At 46.9% G+C, this 26,947-nt stretch overlaps 1 long non-coding RNA gene across 1 annotated transcript; it reads left to right on the top strand.

Moving 5' to 3' along the window:
- Positions 1–26,947, top strand: LOC129045584 (uncharacterized). Its single transcript, XR_008505539.1, has 3 exons — positions 1–119; positions 25,950–26,070; positions 26,918–26,947. It is a non-coding gene; the product is annotated as an uncharacterized LOC129045584 (long non-coding RNA).

Raw genomic sequence — 26,947 nt, 5'->3', positions numbered from 1 at the left:
GGAACTGTGAAGGAACCTGTCTGACCATGGAGGATGAGTAGGAGACTGTGACAATGGCCTGGGGCCGAGGATTGCTGAGATCCTGGTTCAAAGCAAGTGGTTTCCATTTTAAAGGAAAAGTAAGTTCTGCTCTTCTTATTTGTAAATTTCCTGGGACAACTTTCCCTCCTTTCCCTCCTCTCTCTCTGGGTCAAAGGTTTAGTAGACGTGGACTCTGGACTCTAAAAAGGCTACCGTTTGTCCTATACCTGTCTATATGCTGAGGGAGCGCTGGGAGGTAACAGGAGGCTCGAGGCTGTGAAGTGCTCCGTGCAACTGCCCAAGCTGTCCTGGGCCTGGGGGGCTCATGCCCCCCCAGCCTGCCCCCTGCCTGCCTGTCATTGACAGGCTTGCCCCTGTGAGCAATCCCACTGATCCCCCGGGGGTCCTGGCCTCTCCATGCCCCAGCCCCGGTGCCTGGGATAAGATTGCAGGGCCTCTGCCATGGACAGCTTATGGAGGCAGTGGAGATGGGGTCAGAGAGCACAGAAGAAAGAAGTACAAGCGGGGCAAGAGAAGGAGGGGAAAAGAGGAATTGATGGAAGGCCACAGAGGGTGCTTTTGAGAGAAAGCTCCCCCATCAGCCCTCATTCCTTGGAGACTTTCTATTTAGTCAAAACAGAAATTTGGTTCCAAGGGAGTGCAGGAAATCTGTGGTTGTCAAAGAAAAAAAAAAAAAAACTGAAGCAACTTTCCCATCGCTCTCTCCCTTCTTTTTCTCCCCACCATGGGATAAAATTTCAGTCCAAGTGCTTCTCAGTATGAAACAGGCTGATGGCCCTGATGAATATCTGCTGCTTCCAAAGGAAACTCTCCCTGCCTGTGTGAAGCCATTAACATTGAGAATCAAGGTCACTCTGCTTGCACCCAAGGGAGGCTTTGCTGCTTTTCACACACCTGGCTGAGAGCACAGCCCTGCCGGCTGAGCCACCGCGGTCCTCAGCCTCCTGCTGCGGTTTGTTCATTACACCCAGTGGACAGCGGTCGTGGGAAACTGCAGCAGGAGGGCTATCATTGGGTTAGACAAGAGGACACAACTCCAGCCAGAAGGGTTACAAGCCCCTGGAGCCCTCCTGCTGGGAGTGAGGACGTGTAGGAGGAAAAGTATACACGGGGGAGTCATTCACACCCGCCGTGGAGTCTTCCCCAGCAATTGGTGTGCCCCCTCTTTGTTCTCAGTTTCTTTAACTGTAAAATGGGGAAAATCAGCCTATGCGGAAAGGTTTTGATCACAGTCATTCGGGTTAAACGCAGCAGACTAAATGCACGTGCTTACTCTCAAAACCTCACTAACACGAGAGTAAAGGCACAAAGGAATGGAAGAAGCAACACAGAGGATGAGAGGCATCCAGAACATGCTCGTAGATGGAAGACCCATGGAGGGGAAACATCTAACTCAGCAAAAAGTTCATGGGATGGACTGTGGGAAGGAAGCCAATGAGAGACAAATCCATGGCTCTGAGATTTGGGGACCAGGGAAGGGAAGGGTGAAGCATGGAACTGAAAACAACAATGGCTCAGAAGCCCATGAGAAAAGAACAAACTCCAGGTTCCCTCCTCCACCCCACGCAGCAGGGCAACTACCTCTCCAAAGAGGACATGGCAGAGGCTCAGAGTTGGAGTAACATTCTGCATATCCCCACCCCCCAGCTCCCACAGCCCCCTGCCCCCGTCCCTTTACCTCTGGAGCTCTGGCCCACAGCAAGCCAGGTATTTACATCCCATGCAATATGTGGGAGAATTATCTGAAAAACTGAATGGACCCAGAGAAGAGGTATACACCTGCTGGCATTTGGGGGTCCCCAATGGAAACTCCAGCTCATGGTCTAATCACCACAAACTCTAGGACCCAGGCAAGTAAAATCCAGCAATCAAAAAGCCCTGCTGTAAAACACAATTCCAACCAGTTTTTCTTACATTGTAAAGTATAACGTACATGAAAAAAAGCACATATAAGGTGCATATACAGTTAAAATAATCGTATTAAAAGCACCTGCATGTCCCACTCACCTTAGGAAATAGATCCTCCCCCACAACTCTGAACCCCATATGTGTTCCTGCCCTACTGTATCCCTATCCATCTCAAAGCAACCACTCCGCCAGATTTTGTTTTCATCATCTTCTTTGCTTTCCTTTGTAACTTTACCACACATGTATGTATCTCTAAACAATCTACTGTTTAGTTTTTTCCTGCTTTTGAACTTTACATAAATGGTGTCATACTGCATTTATTCTAGAGCTTGCTTTGTTTGCCCACTGTTAGGCTTTTGAGGTTCATCCACATTGAAATGTGTATGAAAATTTATCTTTTCATTGATGTATAGAATTACATTATAAGAAAAATCCTGTAATTTTTGTATCCATTCTCTTTGGGGTGGATTTCTGGTTGTTTCCAGGCTTAGGTTATTGTGAACAGTGATGCCCTGGCCCATTTTGTACAACGTTCCTACGAAGTCTGTGCTGCAGATTCCTTAAAGTGTGTATGTGGAGGCGAGCTAGACGGGGCATAAATTTTATTCATTTTCAACTTTCCTGGATAATGTAAAATAATTCCCCTGGTGGGTCTGACCAACTTACACTCCACCAGCTACATGAGAATTTCCTGAGCTCCATATTCTCACCACCATTTGGTATTACCAGTTTCATTTCTGCCAATCTGGAGGATATAAAGTATGCCATTTTGGTACTAATCTGCATTTCTCTGATTACGAGTGAGGTTGCACGTTATTTCAAATATTTATAGGTCATACATACATCCTCTTTAGTGAAATGACCATTCATTTTATTTTTTTAAGGAAGAGATTTTATTTTCTTCTGTAAACTCTATCCCTTGTGTGGGGCTCAAATTCATGACCCCAAGATCAAGAGTCATGGGATCTACCAACTGAGCCAGCCAGGCACCCCTGCTCATTCATTTTATTTGCCCATCTTAAAAAGTGCATCGTTAGTCATTTTCTTACAGTTCTTTATATATTCTAAATACAAATCTATTGTTAGATGAATTGAAAACATCTATCCAGTCCCTAAATCCACAAAGCCCGTGGTGAACATAAAACACTTTCCTGTTCGACCTTTGTGAGTTAAGCTTTGTCTTTACATGCCTGCTTATCTCCAATGCTGTCCATGTCAGGACTGCATTGCAGGTGGCAAGAGCCCCATTTGCCTTTGCCCTCTGGCAATGATGTGAGGGCAACTCTGTGAGATGAGATTATTCGACAAAAGCTTTGTGCTGGGAACATGGACGAGGTGATGGTGACCCACACTGGGGCACGCTAATCTGCAGGCAATCCTCCCTGACATGGCTTCATCCATTCAGATGTGTATATATAAACAGGCCTCTCTCTGCATCATAATTTTCCATGGGTGGTAGACTTACCACTATCTGTTGATCTCAATTTTCCAGACTCTTTCTGTCCCTAGAACCACAAATAGTAGATATTACTGTACAAAGTACCTTATAGAAATCAAAGCTTTTGCACAATTCAGAGGTCAGGGAAGTATGGATGGGAAGAGCGTGGTAGCCAGCCTCTCTCTGTCTTGCAATCATGTGTACACAGAAGGTGCCAAACAAATATTTAAATATTTCAATTAGAAATTTAAAAAATGAAGTCATTAATCTCTTTCCCTCCTACAGGAAAAGTGCTAATCAAATTATAAACTCTTTAAGGTAAGAATGATTAATAGCATTTTAGGAATGAAGGATTGAAAAGTGCCTAACGCAGTGGTTCTCAAAGTACAGTGCCTGGACCAGGAACATCAGCATCACGTGGAAAGCTTTGGAAATGTAGAATCTTGGGGCCCACTCAGATTTACTGCATCAGAAACTCTGGGTTTTAACAAGCCCTCCAAGTAGCTCTAATACTTGCTAAAGTATGAGAATCACTGATCTAAAGTAATCTGGCTTCCTTTCTGGTAGATGAGCAAGCTGAGGGCAGAAAAGAGAGACAAGTCAAGGCTACTCAGCCAGGAAACAGTGGGCCTCAGAAGCAGAGCACAAATTTATGCAGAGCAAACTCTATTTTATGACTTGGTCTTCTGTCTACTGATCCCTGCCCACACACTTTCACCTTCCGCCATGTTCCTAGAAGAACTATCTTGTGCCTAACTGGTTGTGTCCGTCTGTTAGTGAGGGTAGCTAACAAGCCAAGCTCAGGGATTTGATCTCCAATTGGAACTACTTTCCCTTTCTATTCTATGACCACAAATGATACCCCTACCCCAGTCAGCCATACTACAAATACATTCTTTGGCCAAGAGGAAGAGCAGGTGTAAAAGTATGGAAGACTTAGTGAAAATTCCATCACTTCTACTGGGGAGATGAGAGAAATACGTTCCATGTGTTGGTCCTGTGACACCATCTTTGTACAGGAGGAGTGACATTGTGCATTCACCCCACGTAAAACAGCGTGTGTATTAATCCAGGACATCACACCAGTAACCCACTTCTGGTCCTCAGCCAGAAATGCTTTATACATTGCCAGTCTACCTCCTAAACTATAAGCTTTCATGGATCAGCAACATTTCCAAAAATTCTGGAGGACAGATACGTGATTTCCCTCTTTCATTTTATCAAATAAATATATAGACACAAAAATAGTAATTACTACCATGACTGTTCTTACCATCTAATGCTCCATCCTTTCTTATGACCCCAAAAGGGTGCAGCACCTCAGAATGAAGATGATATTTTCCAAGAAATAAGAATTCATGAACTCATATTATGTTGTCCACATTTTTATCATTTCTCTTCTGGCCTATGAAAAGATTTTGCATGGGATGACATGGATCAGGGTTTGGGAGCCACTTTTCCTTTAAGCAAAAAGCCATCTGCACAGCCTGGCTTAGGTCCCCTCGGGACTCCCACAGCACCCTGTGCCTTTCTCAATGGTTGTCCTTTTCATATTCATTTATAGTTACCTGCTTATCAGTATATTTGTCCTACTGTAGTGCAAGTTCTAGAAAACAAGAATTGGGAGTATTTCAGTATTTGATTTTGTTCCTTTGGCACTTGTCTGGCCCATGAGAATGAGGCAAGAAATAATTATGGAAGGGGGGCAAAGGAAGGAAGTTAGGAAGACAGGAAGGCAGGAAAGAACAAAGAACTGGAGTTTGCCACAGACAGTAATCTCTCTAATATCTAGTATTTCTGGCTTTAATTCTTGGAAGCGAAAGGGCTCTTTTGCCTGGGCACCTGAGCCAGACGACCTCATTCTGGCCAAGAAGGCAGCATGGAGAGCCAAGTCAAGTCCACACTTGACTTGTCACCTTATCAGATATCAGGCATGACTTCCCTCTCGCTGCTCACTTTAGAGACTGTGGCTTCCAGAAGGGAAATGGCGACAGTAGACAGCTGGGCGGGGGAGGGACTTATGGGAGGGGCCTAACGGGAAGTTATAGCTCCTTAGAGCCCTGCTCTGTGGAGCTACCAGGCAGGCGAGGGGATGGTTTGGACATTGAGCCCAGAGGGCTGTGAGTCAATGAGCTTCCTTCTTCACGCTGTATGTTAAAGGCCATGTTGACGCAGGACAGTTATGAGTGTGTCTCTGGAACAGGAACCTCTGGAGAATTTAAGAAGCTGCCATGCTCTCTCAGTTCCTGGCTTGGACAAGCTGTTGGTTGGTGCACCGTGATGCAATAGGGTTTGATATTTCAGAAAGGGCCAAAGACAGGACAAAACCACCTCTTGGCCAGGAAAGGAGATGGTAGGGGACAGAGGTGGGCCACATGATAAAAACCCAGGTGGGGAGGCTGTTTTTAGTTTCACGTACTCACAGCCAAGAAGGCAGGAAGGAGCATCCCCCACCAAAATCCCTCAAGGAGGGGCCAGAGACACTGTCACCTCTTACCCACCCACTTCCTTGCCCAGTGCCCAGGGATGTGTCATGGAAGACAGAGCAATGTCCTCATGTCTGCAGCCCCGGGACTTTCCTAAAGGGAGAGAGAATTCGTGTTTGGGGAATTTGAAGTCTTTGTGTTGGATGTCTTCCCAGGCCCCGCTTCCAAGTTAGAGCAGAAGTTAAATGGGTGTCAGAACTTGCTGAAAATAGGGGACTGGATTTCATGACCCCTAAAGGACGCAATTAGAGGAACTCAGAAAAGGAGAATCAACAGAGACAAAAGAGGCAGAAGATACAGGAGGCAGTGAGTGGCAGAAGTAGGAGTGGAGGTAAAAGCTGATCTGGAAGTTCTTGCAAGGACATTGGAAAGTGGAAAGCGATTAACTGACCACAGCGATCCACTCCCTTGTTCATTAAGCAAATATTTATAGCAGTCCTCCCACCCGCCAGGCATTCATTACTCGAGCCCCTGCCCTCTAGGAGTTTACAGTCTATTAGGCGAGAGAAAGCAATTCCATCTATGGTACCCATACAAACTTGCCAATGCCAGGCAGGCATCTAACCACTGTGCATTTAATCCTCCCAACAGCCTGGGAGGCAAGTCCTATTATTAGCATCACCCTCGTTTTACAAATGAGGATACTAAGGCCCTGGGAGATTAAGTAACATGATCTGTATCATCTAGGTATCAGTGGTAGAGCTGGAGTTGAAAGCCTGTATTCTTATAATATTGTGCTGAGGGGCACCTGGGTGACTCAGTCAGTTAAGCGTCTGACTCTTGATTTTAGCTCAGGTCATGATCTCAGGGTTGTGAGATCAAACCCCGAGTCGGGCTCCACGCTGGGCATGGAACCCGCTTAAGATTTTCTCTCTCTCCCTCTGCGCCTCCCCACCCTCACTCTCTCTCTCTCTCCCCCTCCTCTAAATAATAATAATAATAATAATAATAATAATAATAATAATAAAATGCTGAGTGCCAGTATTACCACAACAGTCAAATTCACAAGAAAAAGGAAGGACAGGACAATAAGATTTCAGAGAAAGAAGCTCAGAAATCCTTTCCTTATATCAAAGCTGAGTTCTGGAAAATGGTGGACAAATACTAAAAGAAGATCATTAAAATGTGAGCTGACTTAGAAAGAATCAGGACATTTAAACTAGGAAATATAGAAATGGAACAGGAATGAAGATTTAGCATTTTAAAACTAGAAAGCTACAAAAAGGCAAGATGCACTGGCTTTGCCCTTCTTCTTAAAGGCTTCCTCCCCACCAACCTCAGCATCCCTGCCCTTCCAGCCCTTGCCTCAGACAGAAAGAGCTGCCTATGACATCTCTTCAGATCCTGCCTCAAACCCAGTGCTCGTTTAATCCCAAACTAAGAGAAGCCTTTTTTTTAATTAAATAAATTAAAATAAAATGGAAGATGGTCAAAAGAAATTGGGAATTAAGGCTACTAAATGAGTCTTATTTGTACCAAGCCTCTGCAAAGTTGGATTGGTAGGAACAGAAAAGACAAAGAAAGAAAAAAAATAATAAGTTGTACTTTTTTTAGGTTAGTGCTGTTCACTAGCACTCTCTGGAATGATTACAATGTTCTACAGCTGTGCTATCCAATACAATAGCTACTAGTCGAGCATGGCTATTTAAATTTAAATTTTATTTAAATAACATTTAAAATTCAGTTCCTCAGTTACACCAGCTACATTTCAAGTACTCAGTAACCACATGGGGTTAGTGGCTACCATATTGGGCATCACAATTCTAGATTAGAACTTTTATTGAGGCTTTATACAAACTAAAACACATACAAGGAAAATTCAGAGGTCCAAATTTAGGATGTAGTTCAGTAGTTCTATGATACATGGGCTTCCTTTAGGAGAGATAAAACTTTTTCTAATATGTATGTATGTATATATCCTATTGGTTCTGTTTCTCTGGAGAACATTGACTAATACAACAGCCAAGAACACAGTGCAATACACTTATGTACCTACAGCCTCACAATGGCACTGAACGCACAGCCATAGTGTAAAGATGTACATCTCGGGCGCCTGGGTGGCTCAGTTGGTTAAGCGACTGCCTTCGGCTCAGGTCATGATCCTGGAGTCCCGGGATCAAGTCCCGCATCGAGTCCCGCATCGGGCTCCCTGCTCAGCAGGGAGTCTGCTTCTCCCTCTGACCCTCCTCCCTCTCATGCTCTCTGTCTCTCATTCTCTCTCTCTCTCTCTCAAATAAATAAATAAAATCTTAAAAAAAAAAAAGATGTACATCTCACACGGAGTAGATGCTGATGTGTTCATGTGTTTGTGAGGTGGAGGGCTTCTGGGGAGTCCTAAGCCCATTCTAAACTGTGTCTTGGCCCAGAAACCTCAGGCTTCATGTCCTAAGAAAATATTTACCAGTGTCCCTTTCTGCCCCTGGGTGCAAAGGGGAGAGGGCAGAAGGAATCCACCCTGTTGAAAGCCCCAGTGCGCAAATGCACGCATCCACCGCTCCTGTGTTGACTTGGTCTTTGTGATTAAAGTTCCAAGGGGATAATTATCCAGTTAATTGCCGGGGTACAAACAAGGCCTGGGCCCACACTGAAGACAGGAAAAACAGTACAACAATGTGGGCACAAATAAGGAACGGCAACTTCCAGCTCATCTCATCTCCTTTTGGAACAACTCAACAAACACGTCTCCAGGAACTGGCCTGTGCATAAGAAAGAGACAGGAATGTTTTTGACCCACAGATGGGTTTTATTTGGCCAGTGTGCCATTTGTAAAAACTGGGACATTTCCAATTAAAATCCAGATTCCAGCTTCTCTTTACAGAAAGGAGCATGGGGAACATTCAGCCCCCAGTCTTGTGCGGCAGTAACAAGTTGGAGCTAAGTCAACAGGGCAAGCCTTTAAAATTCCGCTAATCTCTGTTGCCTAGTATTTTGCACTGGGTCCATCTGGCTCACCTACGGGGCCTATAGACATTTGAGGTGGGGCACCTCAGCTCGGGCCACAGGCTTCTTGAAGGAAGACCGTCTTTATTCATCTGGGGGTGCCCTGCAGGGCTTGCACACACGTGGCTCTCAAGGGTCTCTCACTGCACGTGGATAAAGCACAGGCTCCAAGTCACAAGATCTAGCTGAAGTCACAACCTGACTTGTATAGTGGCAGGCTGTGTCAGCAGCTGCCAGGGAGAAGCGGGTGGAGGCCACTCCAAGGGAGTCATACAGCCCCAGAAGGAGAGCCCGGGCAGAGGGGTCAAGGCCAAGAATGCTGCCTGGGCAATTTGAGACCGCAGCTTGGGCTCGCCTGGAGACGGGGCAGGGTGGCTGCTCCGTGCGTTGGGACACGTTTAAAGTCACACAGGCTAAGTCAAGAATGCCTAGTGTGCTGTCAGCCCTGAGGGACTAACCTCCTGGCCAGTGGAAGGGAGGGAGCTGGAAATAGTAGAGCCAGCTCAGAAGAAAGAAGGCAGTGTATACTTGGCAGAAGCAAAACAAGCATCAGGCATCCTCCATCCTCGCCTTTGTTATTCTGGGTTTTCCTGCTACCCCTTTGCTGGTGGGGAGACACTGCATAAGTGGGTTTCAGAAGAGTCACCTGAACATAAGGTGCCCCCTTCCTCCAACGGACCATTCCTCCTGCTGTTGCCCGTGATCCTGCCTCTGTGCCTTCTGCTTCCCTGCATCTTTGAGGGCCCAGATCCCACCCCCTCCTCAAGACCCACCGCAAAGGCCACTTGCACCCCACCCCTGAGGCTTCCTAAGTGCCCAGCTCCTTCCCTCACACTGTCCTCACAGAAGGTCACGGCATCCCGAACTATGAAATGTCTTTCTCAGAGTGTGCCTAGACACTGTTATTACCCACAGTGTCCAACCTGGGCTTAACCAAGTAGCACCATGGACTCTCAGAGCCAGAGGATCTCGGGATGGACACGTCCATCCCCTCTTACCACAGATGAGCCAACTGGAACCAAAGAAGGAAAAACCACTTGTCCAGGGTCACAGAGCTGTCTGGTGGCAGAAGCGGAATTAGAATCCAAGTCTTAGAATTTGGGATAAATCAGATATACTTGTTAAAGCAGAGCTCTGGAGTCGAGTGGACCGTCAGCAAATCCTGGTGGTGGACCAACATCAACTAGCTGTGTGACTTTGGGCAAATACCTTCATCTCCCTGTGTCTCCCTTCCTCAACTGCAGAATGTGGGTAATAACAGCACCTCCATCCAACTGCTTCTTTGTGGATTAAAAGCAAGAACCCATTTATGGAGCTCTTTACCAGTGCCAGATGCTGAGCTATTTATTAAGAGGACTAAGTGAAGTGGTCTTTGTCAAAGTGGTTTGTCAAACGCTCTGTTCACTTAAGGGGTTGCTACTGTTCACCAGGTTCCCCCCACATTTTAGAACTGCTCAATATGGCACCCACCAGCCACATATGACTCTTTAAATTTAAATTACTTGGAATTAAATAAAATTTAAAAATCAGTTCTTTGGTCACACTGGCCACATTTTCAGGGCTCAACAGCTCCATGTGGCTAGTGGCTACTGTATAGGATGGTGCTGATATGGACCATTTCCACCTTGGTAGAACACTCTGTGGACAGGTTGTAGCTTCAGAATCTAGAATGGACCTTAGGAGTTTAGGGTAGCCTTGAAAAGTAGAAGCAGCTGAGTTCTGGGCTCCTTGGAACAATCCTTTTCCTTTCCTTCCCTTCAGGGGCATCTCTGGATTCTTGATCTGGACCAGGAATGGAGTAAATTCCTGGGGGAGAAGTCCAGAACTGTTCTGACTGCAGCCTACATCCACGGGGTGCGTGATCTGGGAGGGAGGGACCACCGCAAAGCCAGGAGAGACCACTCTTAGCATTGCCATTGTACTGGCCAGTCTCCCAAAGACCTGAGGCTCCTAATGAGGAGACAGATAACACCCTAGGCCTCAGGCTCAGCCCCGGTCCTCAGCCAGGGTCCTGACTGAAAGGGAGGTTGGGGGAAGGATGGACCCAGGCATGGCCACATCCCCTTCCAAATGGTAGGAGGGATGGAGTGAGTAGGGCAAGGAGCCCTCAGTGATCTGGCCTGAAGCCCTGGAGCCCTGGAGCTTTCACCTTGGCCTTCTCTGAACAGATAACCTATCTGCGGCCTCGCTGACCTTGGCCCCCCTGCTCAGAGCTGACAGTATTGCTCTCAGCTCCAACTGGTGTTCAGTTACAGCTTTCACCATGAGCGGGGAGCTCCTCCCTCACCCCAGGACTCTCTAGCCAGGAAGATGTGATACCAAGAAAGTGCCTCTGGCCCTTCTCTTATTAACACTGGTGACCTGAAGGGTCCTGCCTCTAACTTTGCACTGCAAAGGTTGAGTGAGAGAAAAAAAGGAGGGAGAGGTGGTTAAAGACAAACGAAATGGGGAGGGGAAGGGTGGTGAGGGTAAGAAGGAAAGAAGAGCCCAGAAGGTGGCTGAATAATGGAGAGATGGAGGGAGCAGAGGGAGAGAGCAAGAGACTTGGGAACAGAAATGCTGCAAGTTCACAGTCGCGGCTAGGTCTGTGCTGCTGGCTGACATGGTCCCTTCCCGCCTCACACCATCTGCTGGGCTGACTCGCCCCCGATGGCAGCTGGTCAGAGGGACCCAGGGTTGACTAGGCCAGTATAAAGGGGAGGGAGGGAACGGGGGAAGCTTTCTTTCCTTCCTCAGTCCCTAGAATGGAATGCCCCCCCTCCCAGCCCTCCAGCCCCAACCCGAGCCACTGAGACTTGGTGGGCTCTAGCTGGGTAGAGCTGACGCAGTGTAGATCACCCCTCTGCTCAGCCAGCTCCTCACCCAACAGAGCCAATTCCACTCACTCTCCAGAAAGGCCTGATTCAACATCAATAAGGGAGGAGGGATGCTGATGGGGGTCAAGGAGTCCTGTAAATGTTCTCTGGGGCCCCAGCTCTTCTGCGTGCGGTCTGTTTAGGAAGAAAGGATAACCTTAGGGCGTCCATGTCCAAGCATGCTCAGCCCATTGCATGCTGCCCATGTTTCTCTGCGGGTAAGCAGACTATCCAAAGCAAACTGTCACAGCCTCTTCGGTCACCTCCCCACAGTCTAGAGCCACCTTTGCCTAGGAGAACTTTTCTGTGTCTCTGCAGGGAATCAGGTCATATATAGGTAGCAGTATCTCTCCAGCCTCTTCCAGCTGTAGAATTTATTTCTGCTCTTTTACAAATAGAGAAACTCAGGATTCCGGGTATAGCCCTTCCTCCTCTGCTCCCCCAGCCCTCCCTTAAACAGAGGACAAAGAAAGTGACAGTCCCTTCCACATCCCCATAGCATAATCTAACAGGGTGTAGGACCTCCACCATGGTTTCTTAGAGGTCTGTATCTTTCCCCTTAGAGTTGGACACTGTTCCTTTTTTTCTCAACAACCCAAGCGGTCTTCTTGACTGATTTGTATAATCATTTGGGATCTCTGCCTCCCAGAGCTATTGAGAGGCTAAGAGGAGATGGGGGTGGGGGCAGGGGGGTTCACAAATTGTCCACGGTGACCCCTGGGAGGTACAGTCCTCTGAGTACAAAGAGGCCGGGGGTGCCAATGGCTCCCCTCCATCCACCTCCCGGCCCCCCTGCCCCCACCCCTGGCCGGGACCTGCTGATGAAAATCATTACGTGGGGCCCTCGAAGATTCCTGGAAGGGCTGAGGCTGCAGGCATGCTTAATGGGAAGACACCATTTCCAATCTCCAAACAAATTCACAGCTCAATTGTGCTGCCTGGATGGTGCCAAATTCCTCCTGCTGAGCCCGATTTCCCTCCGACTTTTTTTTTAATTATTAAAAATACAGGCCATCTGCCATCCCTGTAGGAGGAAGGATGGCCGGAGGGCCACAAACAGATCCTACGTGACGCCAGGACCATAGTGCTCAGCTCTGCCAAACAGCCTCAACCATCCAATCCTAGAAAATGCCCAGAAGATTCCAGCTATTTCTTCCCTGGGGACTTTCTGTTTCTGCTCAGAAGAAAATTGGTTTCAAAGGGTAGTTGCAAAGTGCACAGAGCAAGGAGCAAGGGGTCAGGATGTGGGATTAGGAGAGACAAGAGGCCTTGACAGGAATCTCATAGCAGCTTTTTTCTTGGGAAAGTCTGAGTTTTGCATGGTTTCTAGTTCCTGCTGACTCAGAGAACTCAGACCTCGGATCTCCACATGAAGGTGCTGAGCACGGCCTCACACACCCACTGGATCCTCTATAAAACTATTCATCTGACTTAACATCAACAGCCCTGGTTTGTAATAACATAGTCATAACATAACCCAGACTTATTTGACTTCATTTGCATATGAGCCCTAGGGCACCATGGGAAATGAATGGGTATTGCCAGAACTTACAGAGGTAACTGAAGGTGAGAATCTTGGCTAGTGCAGACTTCTGGGGAGTCAAGCAGAATACATTTGGTTTCCCACAGAAAGTAAGTCAGCTTGGTGATGCTGGTGACAGACTGCTGCACCCCTTTAGGTGACAGGGAGCCACAGGTTGTGCTAAAGGCGACTACTAGTCTGAGCACGTTGCGAGGGTCCCACAGCTCTGGAGCCCAGCTGCCTGGCTCTGAGCACTGGTTCTTCACTTTCCAGCCCTGTGAGCCCAAGTTACTTAACCACTCTGTGCCTCGGTTCCCTATTTTACAAAATGGACATCATTAGAGTACTTATATCTTAGGGTTGTTGAAAATTTTTAGCAAGTTAATGCAATTAGAACCTTTACAAATGAGGCTTGGTATAGATATCAGCTATCATATTTGTTGCTGACTAGAGCTAAATATCACTTCCAGGAATAGGTCCGGCCCTTCTTCTTATCCCACCACCCCCCATCCCATGTGGGATCCCTTGTTCTGTCCTGTCCCTGGAAGCCCAGAATACCTTTATGCTCTTCAGAGTCTAGATTCCTGCCCCTAGGGACCTAGCTCCAGACAGGAACTGCAACAGCCAGAGCAAAATGGCCAAGACAACTGTCAGTAGGCCGGGCAGTAAAGGCTCACAGCCTATAGCCTCTTGCAGAGAAGGAAAGGCTCCCCAACACAAAGACCCCACGTGGGAAAGTTACTTGGCTGGACATGATCTGCAGCTCATTAGAGCTGGCACGGACTGAGAAGGAAGGTCTGGTTTCACTCCACTTGCATCTGGACTGGCCTCATGACCTGCCTGACAATAGAACATGGCAGCGTGACCCATAGGACTTTGGAGGCTAGGTCTTGAGAAGCTTCGTAGCTTTTTCTTGGGTTTCTTGGAACACTCTTGGAGTGGCTTTGAGCCACCACAGAAGAAGCCTGATTATCCTGCTGCAGAGACCTTGAGGCAGGGCTTGAGACCACATGGAGAGGAAGAGGGCCCCAGCTGAGCCCAGACTTCCAGCCATTCCCCCAATGCACCAGCCACAAGAGGGGGACTGTCCGGGACCCTCCAGCTGAATACAATTGAGTGATCCTAGTTGCCACCCTGTGGAGCAAAAGAGTCACCCAGCTGAGCCCTGCCCACATTCCTCACCCACTGAAATCATGAAATGTAAGAAAACTGTAACAAAATTCTTGTTGTAAACCATTAAGTTTGGGGATAGTTTGTCATACAGCAATAGACAATAGTGTCTGTATCAGATACCAGCATAGCCAAGAGCAGCAAGGTCAGACATGTCTGAATCATCCCGTGAGTTAGATCAAAGGATATTTTTTACAAATCTTTTCTGAATCCCTTCCTTTGGGAAGCCACTCCTCCCTCATTCTCTGATAATGCTGCCAGCATAATATAAGCATAACAAGTGGTGGCAGAAATGGCTAGCGTTCAGCAAACTTATTTCCTTTCCTGTTGAGCTCACAGCTAGTCTGTACTTCTCGGGATAATGTCATAGTCTATACATATGGCCAAGCGCTGGCCAATGAAACGGGGGCCTGGCCCATAAAAGAACCTCCTGTGTGCTGGTCCAGTTTCTCTTCCCCTGTCTGTTGGTTGAATATTGATGTTCTTGGTGACCTGGAGGCCACATGTTGAAGATGCAGAACCTCCCTCAGCCTGTGTGCTTGAGGATGTCCTCTTGATTCAACTTATGTGATTTCGAGGTAAACTTCCATTGTGTCAAGCCACTGCAATTTCCAGGGCTTCTTGTTACCATAGCTGAAGCATCCTTACTATGCCATTGTGGTTAGTGACTCCAGCCTAACCAATCAGAGAATCTCTTTCTTCTGGCCATGAGCTCGTGCCAGTGATATCTATAGAACTCAGGATGGACTAACAGAGTCACTTCCTGAAATGTGCTAGGCACTCTCTTTCTCTGGAACCTATGGGGGCATTTTGCTGCCAGAGAGAGAGAGCCAGCATTTTGATGATGTCAGTGACCTCCTGGGTTTAGCTATACTTTAATCTAGACCACTCCTTGGAATACCCAATAGCATGAGCCAGCAGATGCCCTCTGGGGAAAAAAAAATAATTAGTGATATATTTCTATCCCTTGCCACTAAGAGTCCTAACACTGGAGGATCAGCTCAGGTTTAAAAAGAGTCAGTGGAGAGCAGAGCACCCTGAACCTGATGTCCATGGTGAATCAGATACCCAGAGCTTCCCCTTACACACAGCCCTGCTGATAATTCAGCGAGATCTCGTATTTTATTTTAAGACCATTTTCACGACATTCCTTACACACCATCTAGGCAGGTAGCTCTGATCTAGGGAATGAACCCAAGCTAAGAGACAAGAGTCAGCTCTGCCTCTCTGGGCAAAACAGAACATTTATCTCAAATATGGTGTCCCTTTGTAAATTTCAAACAATTTTAGAAGCACCCAACTCCCAAGTACAGTGGTATTATCAAAGCAAAGGGACGGTGTCCGAGAGGCAAAGGAGGGCAGGTAGCAACACGTGGGGCATGAGGAAAAGGAACCAAGAACTAGGCAAGAGGTATAAACCTTAAGTTAAAATTCCATTTTTTTGAGGGAAACACCTGAGCCCTCACATACTTGTCCTTTTTGTCACACTTGTGTCCTTTGTAGTGAGGTTGAATTGTGTCCCCCAAAAGATATGTTTACGTCCTAACCCATAGTGCCTGTGAATGTGACCTTATTTGGAAATAGGGTCTTTGCAGATGTAATCAAAGATAAAGTCATTCTGGGTTAGGGTGAACCTCTGGTCTTATGACTGGTGTCTGTGTAAGAGACCAGAGAGGGAGATTTGGATATAGAGACGTAGACACAAGGAAGGAGGGCAAGTGATGGGGGCAGAGACTGGAGAGATTCAGCTATAAGCCAAGGGACACCAAGGATCAGTGGGAGACACCAAAGGTAGGAATGGGCACAGAAGGATTCTTCTCTAGGGCCTTCAGAGGGAACGCAGTCCTGCCTATACTTTGTTTTCAGACTTCTGGCCTCCAGAACCAGGAAAGAATAAATTCATGTGTTGTTTTTATTTTTTTTTTAAGCCACCAATTTTGTAATAATTTATTTTGTTTTTTGTTTTTTTGTGATCATTTGTGACAGCAGCCCAGGAAGCCAATATACCCAAGTTTCTCGTGTATATAAATGCTCCCTCACAGTGATTAAGATGGGAAAGAGGCACCTCAGCTGGTGGATTCTGTCCTGGGTTGGAGGAAACCAAGGCTGCCCAATAGGGGATGTGCCACATGTTTCAAGATAAGTGCTTAGAAGGAGGATATGTTCGTATTTCTTGCTCTGCACCTTCTCCCTGTGCCCATATTCAGATTCAGAATTCTCCGTAAGGATGACATTAGGTTTAGGTAGTGCCAACCAGCTACAATTTCTGTGCTCATCCATGGAATGAGCCAAGCCTGGAAAGATCATTCCCCCAAATGTGACCATCAGCTGGAATGGTTAAGGGCACAGTGTGGGAAGCAGACTTCTCTACCACTGTGTGACTTTGAGTAAGTTACCTCTGTCCTCTGCACTTCACTTACCTTGTCTGCAAAATGGGCATAATCGCAGCAGCTACCTCATGAGGTTGTTGCAAAAAGTAAAAGAGCTGATCTCTGCAAAGCACCAGCACAAGGCTTGTACAGAGGGAGTCCTCCAGGGCTGACTGTGGACTCACCAGCTGTTCTGAAGGAGACAGACAGACCCTGGCAGGTCAACACGAGGACAGATTTTGGCCCTCTGTCCCCGTCTCTCTTTTTCTGCTTCCTTTTCTTTCTCTGTCCTGTCTCTCTATGATATGCCCACCTCTACTCAGTCTCCAACATTCTGTCCATCTATCTCTTCTCTCTTGTCCTTGCCCCCAAATGGTCTGGCCTGTCTCTCCCTTGGCCTCTCTCATCCTTACATAGGCCTCACTGAGGACAATCTCAGCATCACCATGTCTCAAGAGACCACCAGCTCCATTAGTGCACGACATTATTTATTACAGACCCTGAAAACTTCACTTAATAGAGAAACTCCCAGCCCCTCACCTTCCTCCTGCTTCCTCAATTTGAGGTGAAGACATCTGGAAACCAATTTCATAAGGTAGCTGACAGGCAGCTGGTTCCTGGAGTTTCTCAGGGGGGGCTCCAGGGAGCCATTCCACAGAGGAAGCTGCAAGCCAATTGGGTTGATGGACTGCTGGTCTCGGCGAGAATCCAGTTAACTGCTCCAGACAGGAAAAGGGCTACTTCCCATCTGCACTCCCAGGAAGGGTCTACATCTGTCCAAAGAGGAAGGCATGAAGGGATGGAGGCTACTGCACAGGAAAGTGTCCTATACTCCCTGCTGAGCCCCCATGAGCTGTGTGCCCTTGAGTAAGACTCTAGACCTTTCTGAGACCTCTTCATCCAAAGATGGATTTGACCAAATGAATTCTGAGATCCTTTCTTGCCTTACCATTCTAGAAACCTTGGGTAGAACTGAGCCACCTGCTCAGAGAGACAGGTGGAAGAGCAGAAAGAGGCCCGTCATAGTTTATTGAACTGCCACCTGACAGAGCCTGGGCTTAGTGTGCTGTGAAGACACCAAGATAAATACAGGAACTTGCAGTTGGGAAGAAGAGATGCAACATGCATATAAATACTCCTCTGCCTCACATCATAGTGCCCAGCTGAAATGGCATCTCCCCATGCTCCAGGGAGTTCATAACCAAATGGGAGAGACAAAACTTCCATGCACAGAAAGATAAGAGGCCAGCAAGGGCAGAAGATGATCAATGTGACTAAGAACTGAGTGGTGTGTATGGGCCATAACTCCTATGGAAATTGAAGAAAGGAGACTATCTCGAAATTGGGAAGGGATCATGAAGGGCTTCCTGGAGGAGGTAGGACTTGAGTTGAACCTTGAAAGACTTATACCCATGGAAAGAAGAGGATGAGGATTACCTGGATCTGGTGCAACATGAAAGTGTAGAGTCCCGTGCTCAAAAATTAAGAATTTCAACACAGCAACAGCAGAACATTCAACCAAGTGTGGTTGCCCCCTAAGTTTAGAAGTTTAGAGCCTTGTACAGCTACTGAGATTACACAGTCATTGAGCTGGCCCTGACACAGGGAGCCTTCTGGGTGCTAAAAATATGTGAAAACAGTGAGGGTGGATTGACAACCTAAATATAAGAAATAAAGAAATATAGTAAATATAAGAACTAAAACTAAAACCATCAAAAGAAACCAGAAGGGTAAATATTCATGACCTTGGATTTGGCAACGGATTCTTAGATTTAGTACCAAAAGCACAAGGGACAAAAGAAAAAAAAATAGATAAATTGGGCTTTACAAAATTTAAAAACATTTGAGCATCAAAGGATACTATCAAGAAAGTAAAAAGGCAACCAAAGGATGGGAGAAAATCACAGATTACATATCTGATAAGGGTCAAAGATCCAGAATATAAAGAACACTTACAACTCAACTACAAGAAGAAAGCAAACCAATTTTTAAAATGGGCAAAGAACTTGAAAAGACGTTTCCCCAAAAAGGACCTACAAATGGCCAATAAGCACATGAAAAGATGCTCAGCAACAGTGGTCATTAAGAAAATGCAAATCAAAGTTGCAAGGAGATACACTTCAAACCCACTGGGATGGCTAATAAAAAAAAAATAGGAAGAAGATCACAAGGGTTGGAGAGAATGTAGAGACATAGGAACCCTCATACATTGCTGATGGGAACCAAAAATGGTACAGCTACTGTGGAAAGCCAATGGGTCCTGAAAAAGCGAAACATCTGACCTAGCAATTCCCTCATGGGTATATACCCCCAGAGAAATAAAAACAGTTACTCAAATAAATAGCTGTTCGTGAATGACCATTGTAGAATATTCACAACCTTCAGAAGATGGAAACAACCCAAATGCCAAAGAACACATGAATGGATAAACAGATGGTGGTAAAAAAACAAAACAAACAAACAACAACAATAAAAAAAAAAACCACACAATAAATTATTCAGGCACAAAATGGAATGAAGTACTGTACATGCTACAACTTGGATGAACCCTGAAAACATGCTAGAAACCGAACACAAAAGATCACATATCGTATGATTCTTTGTAGACGGAATATCCAGGATAGGCAAATCCATAGAGACAGAAAGCAAATTAGTGGGTGCTGGTAGACAGGGGAAGGTGAGAAAGGGAACGATTACTTGATGGGTCCTAGATATTCTCCTGGACTGATGAAAGGTATTGAAACTAGAGCCAGGAGGTGGTTGCACAACATTGTGAACACACTAAATGTACTGAAGGATAGATTTTAATATGGTTAATTATATGTTGTATGAATTTCACCTCGATAAAAAAAATAATAAATGATCTTTTAAAAAAAAAACCTATGGAGAAAAACTACAGAATGTGGCTGTGTACATATGGGAGCCCTCAATGGTGCTGTCCCAGAGACTCTGTAGCATCACAGTAAATACATGAGCAGCATGGACTCTAGCACTGACCATCCAGGTTACACTCCTGACTCTGCCTTTTGCTAGCCAAATAACCTTGGGCAATTTACTCCAATTGAGGCTCCTATGCCTCAATTTTCTGATCTGTAAAACAGGGATAACATAATTATTATTAGATGATGACTAATGATCAAATCAGTTAATATATGTGAAGTGCTTAGCACAGCCCTGATTTATGGTAAGTACCCAGTAGATCTGAGCCTTTCTTGCTCCCAGAGGCTCAGGAATTAGACTGACCTTGTCGCCTTCTGCCACCCCAACCTCCTCAGTGCCCTGCCATGTTCATGCGTAAGCTCAGGGTATATTTTTGAGATAGGTAAGTGTGGCCATGACCAACCCTGGCCCTGAGATTAAAGCCCATGAAAGGATAATTTACCCAAGAACATTTTATGACAGCCACTAATTCTGGGACCAGAGTTGGGAGCAGAAAGGATATAAAAAAACAGCAAGAGGAGAGAAAGCAGAACCCTAGCCCTGCCAGGTTCTTGGGAATATCTAAGTGTGAGCCTCCCACAGTTTGGCCACATTAAATTAAAAGGATTTCTCCCTTCCAACTTCCTTCACCCCCATGGCTGTGGCCACAGATGATGCAAGAAAAATTAGAACTGAATTATCTCCAACTTCAGGAATTTGCATATGTTTCTGTAAAGCTATTTAGGTAATATTATTATTTCAATAGACTTCCTTTTTTTACTTCAATAAATTTTATTTTATAGGAAATTTTGTATTACTATTCTCAGTCAGGGACAGCAAACAATGGCCTGTCAGCCAAATCTGACCAGCCACCTACTTTTTCAAATACTATCTTATTGTAACGTGGCCTGTTTGTTTACATATTTTCTATGGCTACTTTTGCACTCCAGCAGGAGAGTTAAGTATTTGCAGTAGAGCCCTTATGGCCTGCAAAGGCAGAAATATTTACCAAAATTGGCTCTTCGCAAAAAAGTTTGTCTATCCGTGTTCTGAGTGAAAACCTGCATCACTTAACTAGAAGGGAAAAGCAATAATTGATATACTGGAAACAAAATATTATTAAGTTCTAGCTAGATACTGTTGTTTTTGCTCAATAAATACTTGTTCATTTCATTCATTCATTATCTATTGGAGTACTTGCTCAAGACACCTCTCAAGGTCCTGGGGACACAGAGACAAACAAGATAGAGAGGTCCCTGCTTTCATGGGGTTTATGTTCCAGTGGGGATGGATAAGCACTGAAAAATAAGTAACCAAAAACATCCAAAAATAAGATATTCAAAGTATCTTTGCTACTCATTGTAACAGAAAATAACAAACATCGTGGTATGTGATGGAATGTCTGAGAGTTAGACAGAGGACCCTTTCAATTAAGGGATCAAGAAAGATCTCTCTGAGAAGGTGACATTTGGGCACAAACTCCAGCTATTCCTGGCACAGAGAACAGAAAGTGCCTGAGGCAGGAATGGGATTGATGTGATTGTTCTGGGCAGCTGAATGCCTATAGACAGCAGACTTGGATTAACATCCCACCAATCAGCACATACTGGTAGCTATTAATTTTATTCGTCAGGATGTATTTTGGAGGCCTGCACACCCACCTTATTGACCTTAGAGGCATTAAGCCACCTGAGGGCCAGGACTGGGCCTGAAACAGGACTCTGAACCACCCCTGGGGAAAACCACGCAGGAATGGGCAGAGGAAAAAGTTGAACTATGATGTAGCCCGACAAGGCCTTGGCCAAGCTGGTGGGGAGCTCTGAGTAAGCACAGCTGCTCACCTGTGGCCTCCGTCAAGCAGTACTGGCCAAGCCTGTGTACCCCATCCTGCTCAGTCCCTGGAGGTGGGAACAAGTGGGTAACCTGCAAAATCATTCTCTGCAGCTGAAGCTGGCCCTGATGGAGCTGATAGCTGGAAACTGCTGACTGCATACCCGCAGCTGGGCAGCAGGCCCTTCCCAAAAGGGTATCTGGGCAGTATGTCTCCCGATCGTCCGTAAGGGGGAATGTCTTCACTGAAGAGCGTGCCGCTCCATCTGCCTGCCACTCTTCTGCCCCCAATCCCTGGCCCACTGCACATCACCCATTCTTCTCCAGAACCCCTTACCGAGCCAGCTGCCTAGAAAGAAGGGTGAGAAAGTGACCAGAAAAGCTAAGCCCAGCTAAGACGTCAGCTGGAGCAACTTACAGCACAAAAGTTTTTCTTTGAGGACTCACAGACGGGAAGTCATCAGGACCCAGTAAATAAATAAATGTGTTCATTAGCTCATCTAATAAGAAATTATGAATCATGGTACTGTGCATAGCAGTGAAAAACTCAGAATCTCAGACGCTATGCCCCACTGGGATATTTTCTGGTGCTCTGGAAACACTAAATAGACCCCCACTTTCCAAACCGACTAATGAGCCTGGCCCGCCCTGAAGCCCTCCTCCATGCCTTAGGCCTTTGGACCACCAATGGCTGCCCCATCCCTGGCTGGCTGACCTACCACAGCCAGGGGGAGAGTCATGGTGTGCTTACTCACCAAAAACCACTGGACCAGAACAAAGGTCCTCTTCAGCTCAGGAAAAACCCAGAAATTCCCCCCAAGGAACCCCTGGGATGACTGAAAGCAGGAAAGCAAGTGACTGTGGTCAAGATGCCACTCCTTTCAAGCTCTCAGAGGGATGCTCTAGCAACAGAAACCTCTCTCTATAGAAAATGGTTTGAGAAGCCTTGATTTAGGCCCATCAGCTTTCTTTAAACATTTTATTTATTTGTTTTAGAGAGAAAGCGTGTGAGCAGGGTGGGAAGGGCAAAGGGAGAGGGAGAGCTGAGCATGGACTCTAACACGAGGCTCGATCCCATGACCCCGAGATTATGAGCTGAGCTGAAACCAAGAGCCTGCTGCTTAACCAACTGAGCCACCCAGGTGCCCCATGGACCATCAGCTTTCTTTCAAGATGTGTTGTCCTGGACAGCTGGTGCTCATGCTATCTCAATCCCCCACCCCCTCAGTCAAGAAGAGGCCCACGGAAGTGCGATATCCTTTGAGAAACACACAGCCGGCTCCTGCAGGGCCAGGACAAGAACCCCAGCTTCAGGTCCCCCTTCTTCCCGTTTGCCTCATCACTGTCCACTGCAGTGCCCCACCCCTCCCATGGCTGGTCCTCCCAGCTGTTTGGCTCCCTTGGGGCTCCCTCCGCTCTGGGCCTGGCTGGCCTTGGAGAACTGGCAATCTCCTATCATGTTGTCAATATCAGCTCATAACACCTTTATCCAGCTGCTTCCCTGAAGGTCTCAGAACTGCCCCCCACCACCACCACCAATACTGGGAGATTTTCCAGGCCTCACCCTGGGGAGTCCCTGGGGCATTCAGGGGACGATCCCACAGGTGAGCAAAGAAGAGTGCCACACAGCCCCTGGAAAGATCCCATCTATGGGTGTTAGGTGGAAACACTGAATGCTGGGAAAGCAGGAGGTGAGGAACAGCCTTCAAAGGATGGGTGTGGACAGGGAGGGAGCAGTTGTCAGTGTCCCTAGCCCCTCTCGGCTGGCCTAGAGGACAGTGTTCATGACTCTCAGTCGCCTGTGCTCAGAACGGCTTCCTCAGCCATGTTGGGGGGCACATTTTCCTCACTGCTCTGCTTGCACCTGCCTTGAGAACTCTGACTTCACCCTCCAGAGTCTCAGAGGCTAGTGTTTGAAGAGCCAGCCACCAATTACTTCCTCACTATTAGTTCATAGGCCTGAGCCCCAAGCTGAGTCCTTTGGAAAATAGAAAATGGATTGACAAATATACAGGCAGGGAGCCAGTAAAGGCTGACCTAGGTATGGGTGCATGATGGTCAGAGTGACAAGCCAGGAGTCAGACAGCCTTGGTGAGAGTTTGGTTAACATGACCTTCTGCATCAGATCTCCCTGGGACCTGTGTTTTGAATCTAGATTCCTCAGATCCACCAGATGGAGTTTCTTGGGAGGTCCTGAGAATCTGCACTTTATCCAGCTCCTCCGGGCATTCCAAGCACAGGAAGATGCCAGAAGGAGCCTAGTCCTCTGTCCACCATGGAATGGGCGAACTTCTCAGAACCTGCATTTTCTTCTCTGTCAAAATGGATTGCATAATCCTTTTAATTCTGGAGATTTTGTGGTTTCCAATGCACTTTCATCCAGATGGTCTTGTTGCCTTCTCATGGCCACCTTGAGATGTGGAAAGGGATATTGCTAACAGAGGAAGGGCAGGCAGAGGGTGTGGCACTGGATGATGGAAGAAGCCTCCAGAGAGGACACACCACTCCCTTACCCGAATTGTCACAGCAAGATGAGTGGGTGAGGAGGTCAGGAGAGCACCTGGCAGCAGGAAGTCACGCTAAGACATTGGGAGCCAACAGGATTGAAGGAAGTGTGGGCAAGGGGCTTCCATGGAAAAGGAGGGCAGCTGCCGCAGGGGTAGATGGTGGAGCATGAGAGGCAGGAGGTGAGAGCCAGGAGGACGATGCTTAGTGCTGGAGTGGCCACAGGGCCCCAGGCCGGTGTCTTGGGGAAGATCTGTGAAGTGTTCTTTCCACCAGCCTGGAAGGGAGTGGCCACGCTGAGATGGGTGTGAAGAGGTCACAGTTCCTGAAGGAGACATCTGTCAGTCTGCATCTGTTTCCAGCTGAGCTGGGCAGGAAAGGGCCTCGGGATGGCTGCGAGCCCAGGGGTCATAGATGGGAAGTGATGGCGGTGTGAATCATCTGGGAAGGAGAGAGAGGAGGAGATGAGCACAGCACCATGCTTTCTTTTCCCACCCCACTCCTGGTGATCTCCCTTCTTGTTCCTTTCTCTACTCTGTCCCAATGACCCAGAGCCAAGGGCTGCTCACCTGGCGGAAATCCTCCTTAGGGCCTACTGCCAATCCACCCATTCAACTCAGTCACCTTCAAGAAGAAAGGTGAGGCTGCCTCTGGCCTTTGAAAGCTTTTGGCTTCTTTTATAGAGCTAAGAGGCATGATACAACATTGAGGGAATAAAGAATGGGTCAATGTGATGGCCTTAAAATAGGACTTCAATGTTGGTTGATAAAGACACTTTAGGCTTATAGGACAGGGAGGCCTTTCAGAAGCCATCACATCTGGATAAGAGCCTCTTAAAGATAAAACTTTCCATCTCACAGCTTTCAGTATGGCTGTCCCACCTCTCTCCTTTCTTGTGCTCTCTGAACATGTAACACACCTAACTACAGCTCTCGGCATAACATTGTTTACCCCATCAGACGGTCTCAATTTGATTGCACTAGCCCACTTTCCTCTCTTCCTCTTCCCTGGGCCTCTCAGAACAAAGCCTCTCAGAGCAAAGTCAGCCTCTCTGAGGCTGACCAGTGTTCCCAAGAAGGGTGGGAGGGAAAATAAAAAGACCCCAAAGCAAGGTTTTAGATGACTGTGCCAAGCTTGACATGCTTAAGCCCAGGGCAGGTGGGAGAGCTCAGCCCCTGCTCTATTTTTCAGCAGATCTATGGAGCTTGTGAGCATGGCCACCCTTGGGCCAGATGCTCTGCCTAACAGCCTGGCAGGCAGTGCAAACACACATTTACCCCTTTTACTCTCTGGTATCCAAAAACCAATGCTCAGGAGGGAGGGGCACCTGCTTTATTTTACTCTCCCCCTTCACTCCTCCATCCAAAACTTGAGCCAGAGGGGAGGTCAGTATGAAGGGGCAGAGAGAGGGGAGTGGGGATATATCCAGGTATTTGTAGGAGGAAATGAATAAGCCCTGACCATATTACCTCCTGCCTCTCGAAGGCCAGCCATACTCCAACAGCTTCCTACCTCAGTCACCATCCTCTCTCCATCCCAAGCTTTCTGTGGCTTCAGGAACTTGATTTGCCCCACATAGAGTCAGCAAAAAGCTCTAGGGAGTTAATGCTCTAGAAGTAACCAGTGAGGAGTGACAGTTGGTGGAAGAACAGCCTGGCTTCCTCATGAGGTAAGTATCTCTCAGAGGGTCCGCATCAGGACTGAACCCAGTTGCCTATGCAGGCAACCCACTTATTAATACACACACTTTTTATTGACTTTCCTCCTTTCCCCATCATACTTCTCCTCTTCCTTACCATGTTACCTAGAATCACCTCACATATCAACTCTTGCCCCCAAATCCTCGATTCAAGGTATGCTTTGGGGAAACATAAACTAAGCATGTAGCATAAAAAGTAAAATATGAGGACCATTCACCCCTTCTGTATGGAGTCTGTTACTAGACACCCCTACTGTCTTTGCCAGGGCAACAGCCAACCAGCAAAGACAAGGAGGGCAGGAAGAGAGAGGGAACTGGACCACCCTGCGGACATTGCTCAGCTCCAGGACTATGCACCAGGAAACTGTTGGGCTGCGGAACTCCCAGGTACACAGAGGGGTCATTCCATCTACTCTGGGCCATTTTTGCCTGGCACAGGAAGGCAGGGTGCATTTGTAGGATGCAAGGAAAAGGTGCTTCTAGAAGCTGAGGCAGTCCGGAGATATGATTTCCATTCATAAGGGCCTCATCTTGGGGAATTCAACATTGCCTGTCCCAGACCCTACAGAGACTTAGGAGCAAGCTCCAGAAAACCGTAGCAACCTGGAAAACACAAAACTGAGCCTGTTGCTTAGAAAGAAAGAAAACATTATGATCTGCTTTCCAAAGAGCCCTAAGTCTGAAGCCAGCCTGTAGCCACAAATGCCATCCTTCCCTGCACATAGCACGCGGCTGGTTTTCTAAGCACTTGGGTTGCCTACTCCCAGCATATCCCTTCTTTCTATCTCCCTCACCAGTTGGCCTTTCTTCTCTTAGCCCACCCCAGCCACTTGGCCACTAAGCCACAGGAGATGAGGCGGAATTCCAGGGGAGAAGCTGGAAGCATGCTGGGTGGCCAGTGGGTGGGCAGTCCAATCAGTGAGTTGCGGAGGAAGTTCCCAACACCCAAACCCAGAGCTGAATGGGAAGGGGATGGGCTGGGGGTGAGGGTGACTCTCCTTGATTCTGAAACCCTTGTGTATTTTCAAGGAAATTTTATCCATATGTTTCTGATTCATTTACACTTAACTCATCAAAATGTTATTTGGTAAGAGTTATTTGAAGTTCAAGAAAACTTATAACAGCCTGTTTAATGAGCCCAAAGAGCTTTTCAACTCTTCTTTATTTTTGGGGGATAGGATTTTTTTTTCCCGCTCTAGAAAAACAAGCAGTCATATCTTGTATATAATTCCAGGCCTAGGAAACTCAAAGTTTTGGGAAGACC

Source organism: Mirounga angustirostris, unplaced genomic scaffold (assembly GCF_029215605.1).
Source record: "Mirounga angustirostris isolate CCGP_5_RB_7025 unplaced genomic scaffold, mMirAng1.0.hap1 SCAF_3, whole genome shotgun sequence".
In the NCBI taxonomy this organism is placed as follows: Eukaryota; Metazoa; Chordata; class Mammalia; order Carnivora; family Phocidae; genus Mirounga; species Mirounga angustirostris.
Note: the sequence above shows the minus strand (reverse complement) of the source record. Positions and strands in the feature narration are given on the sequence as shown.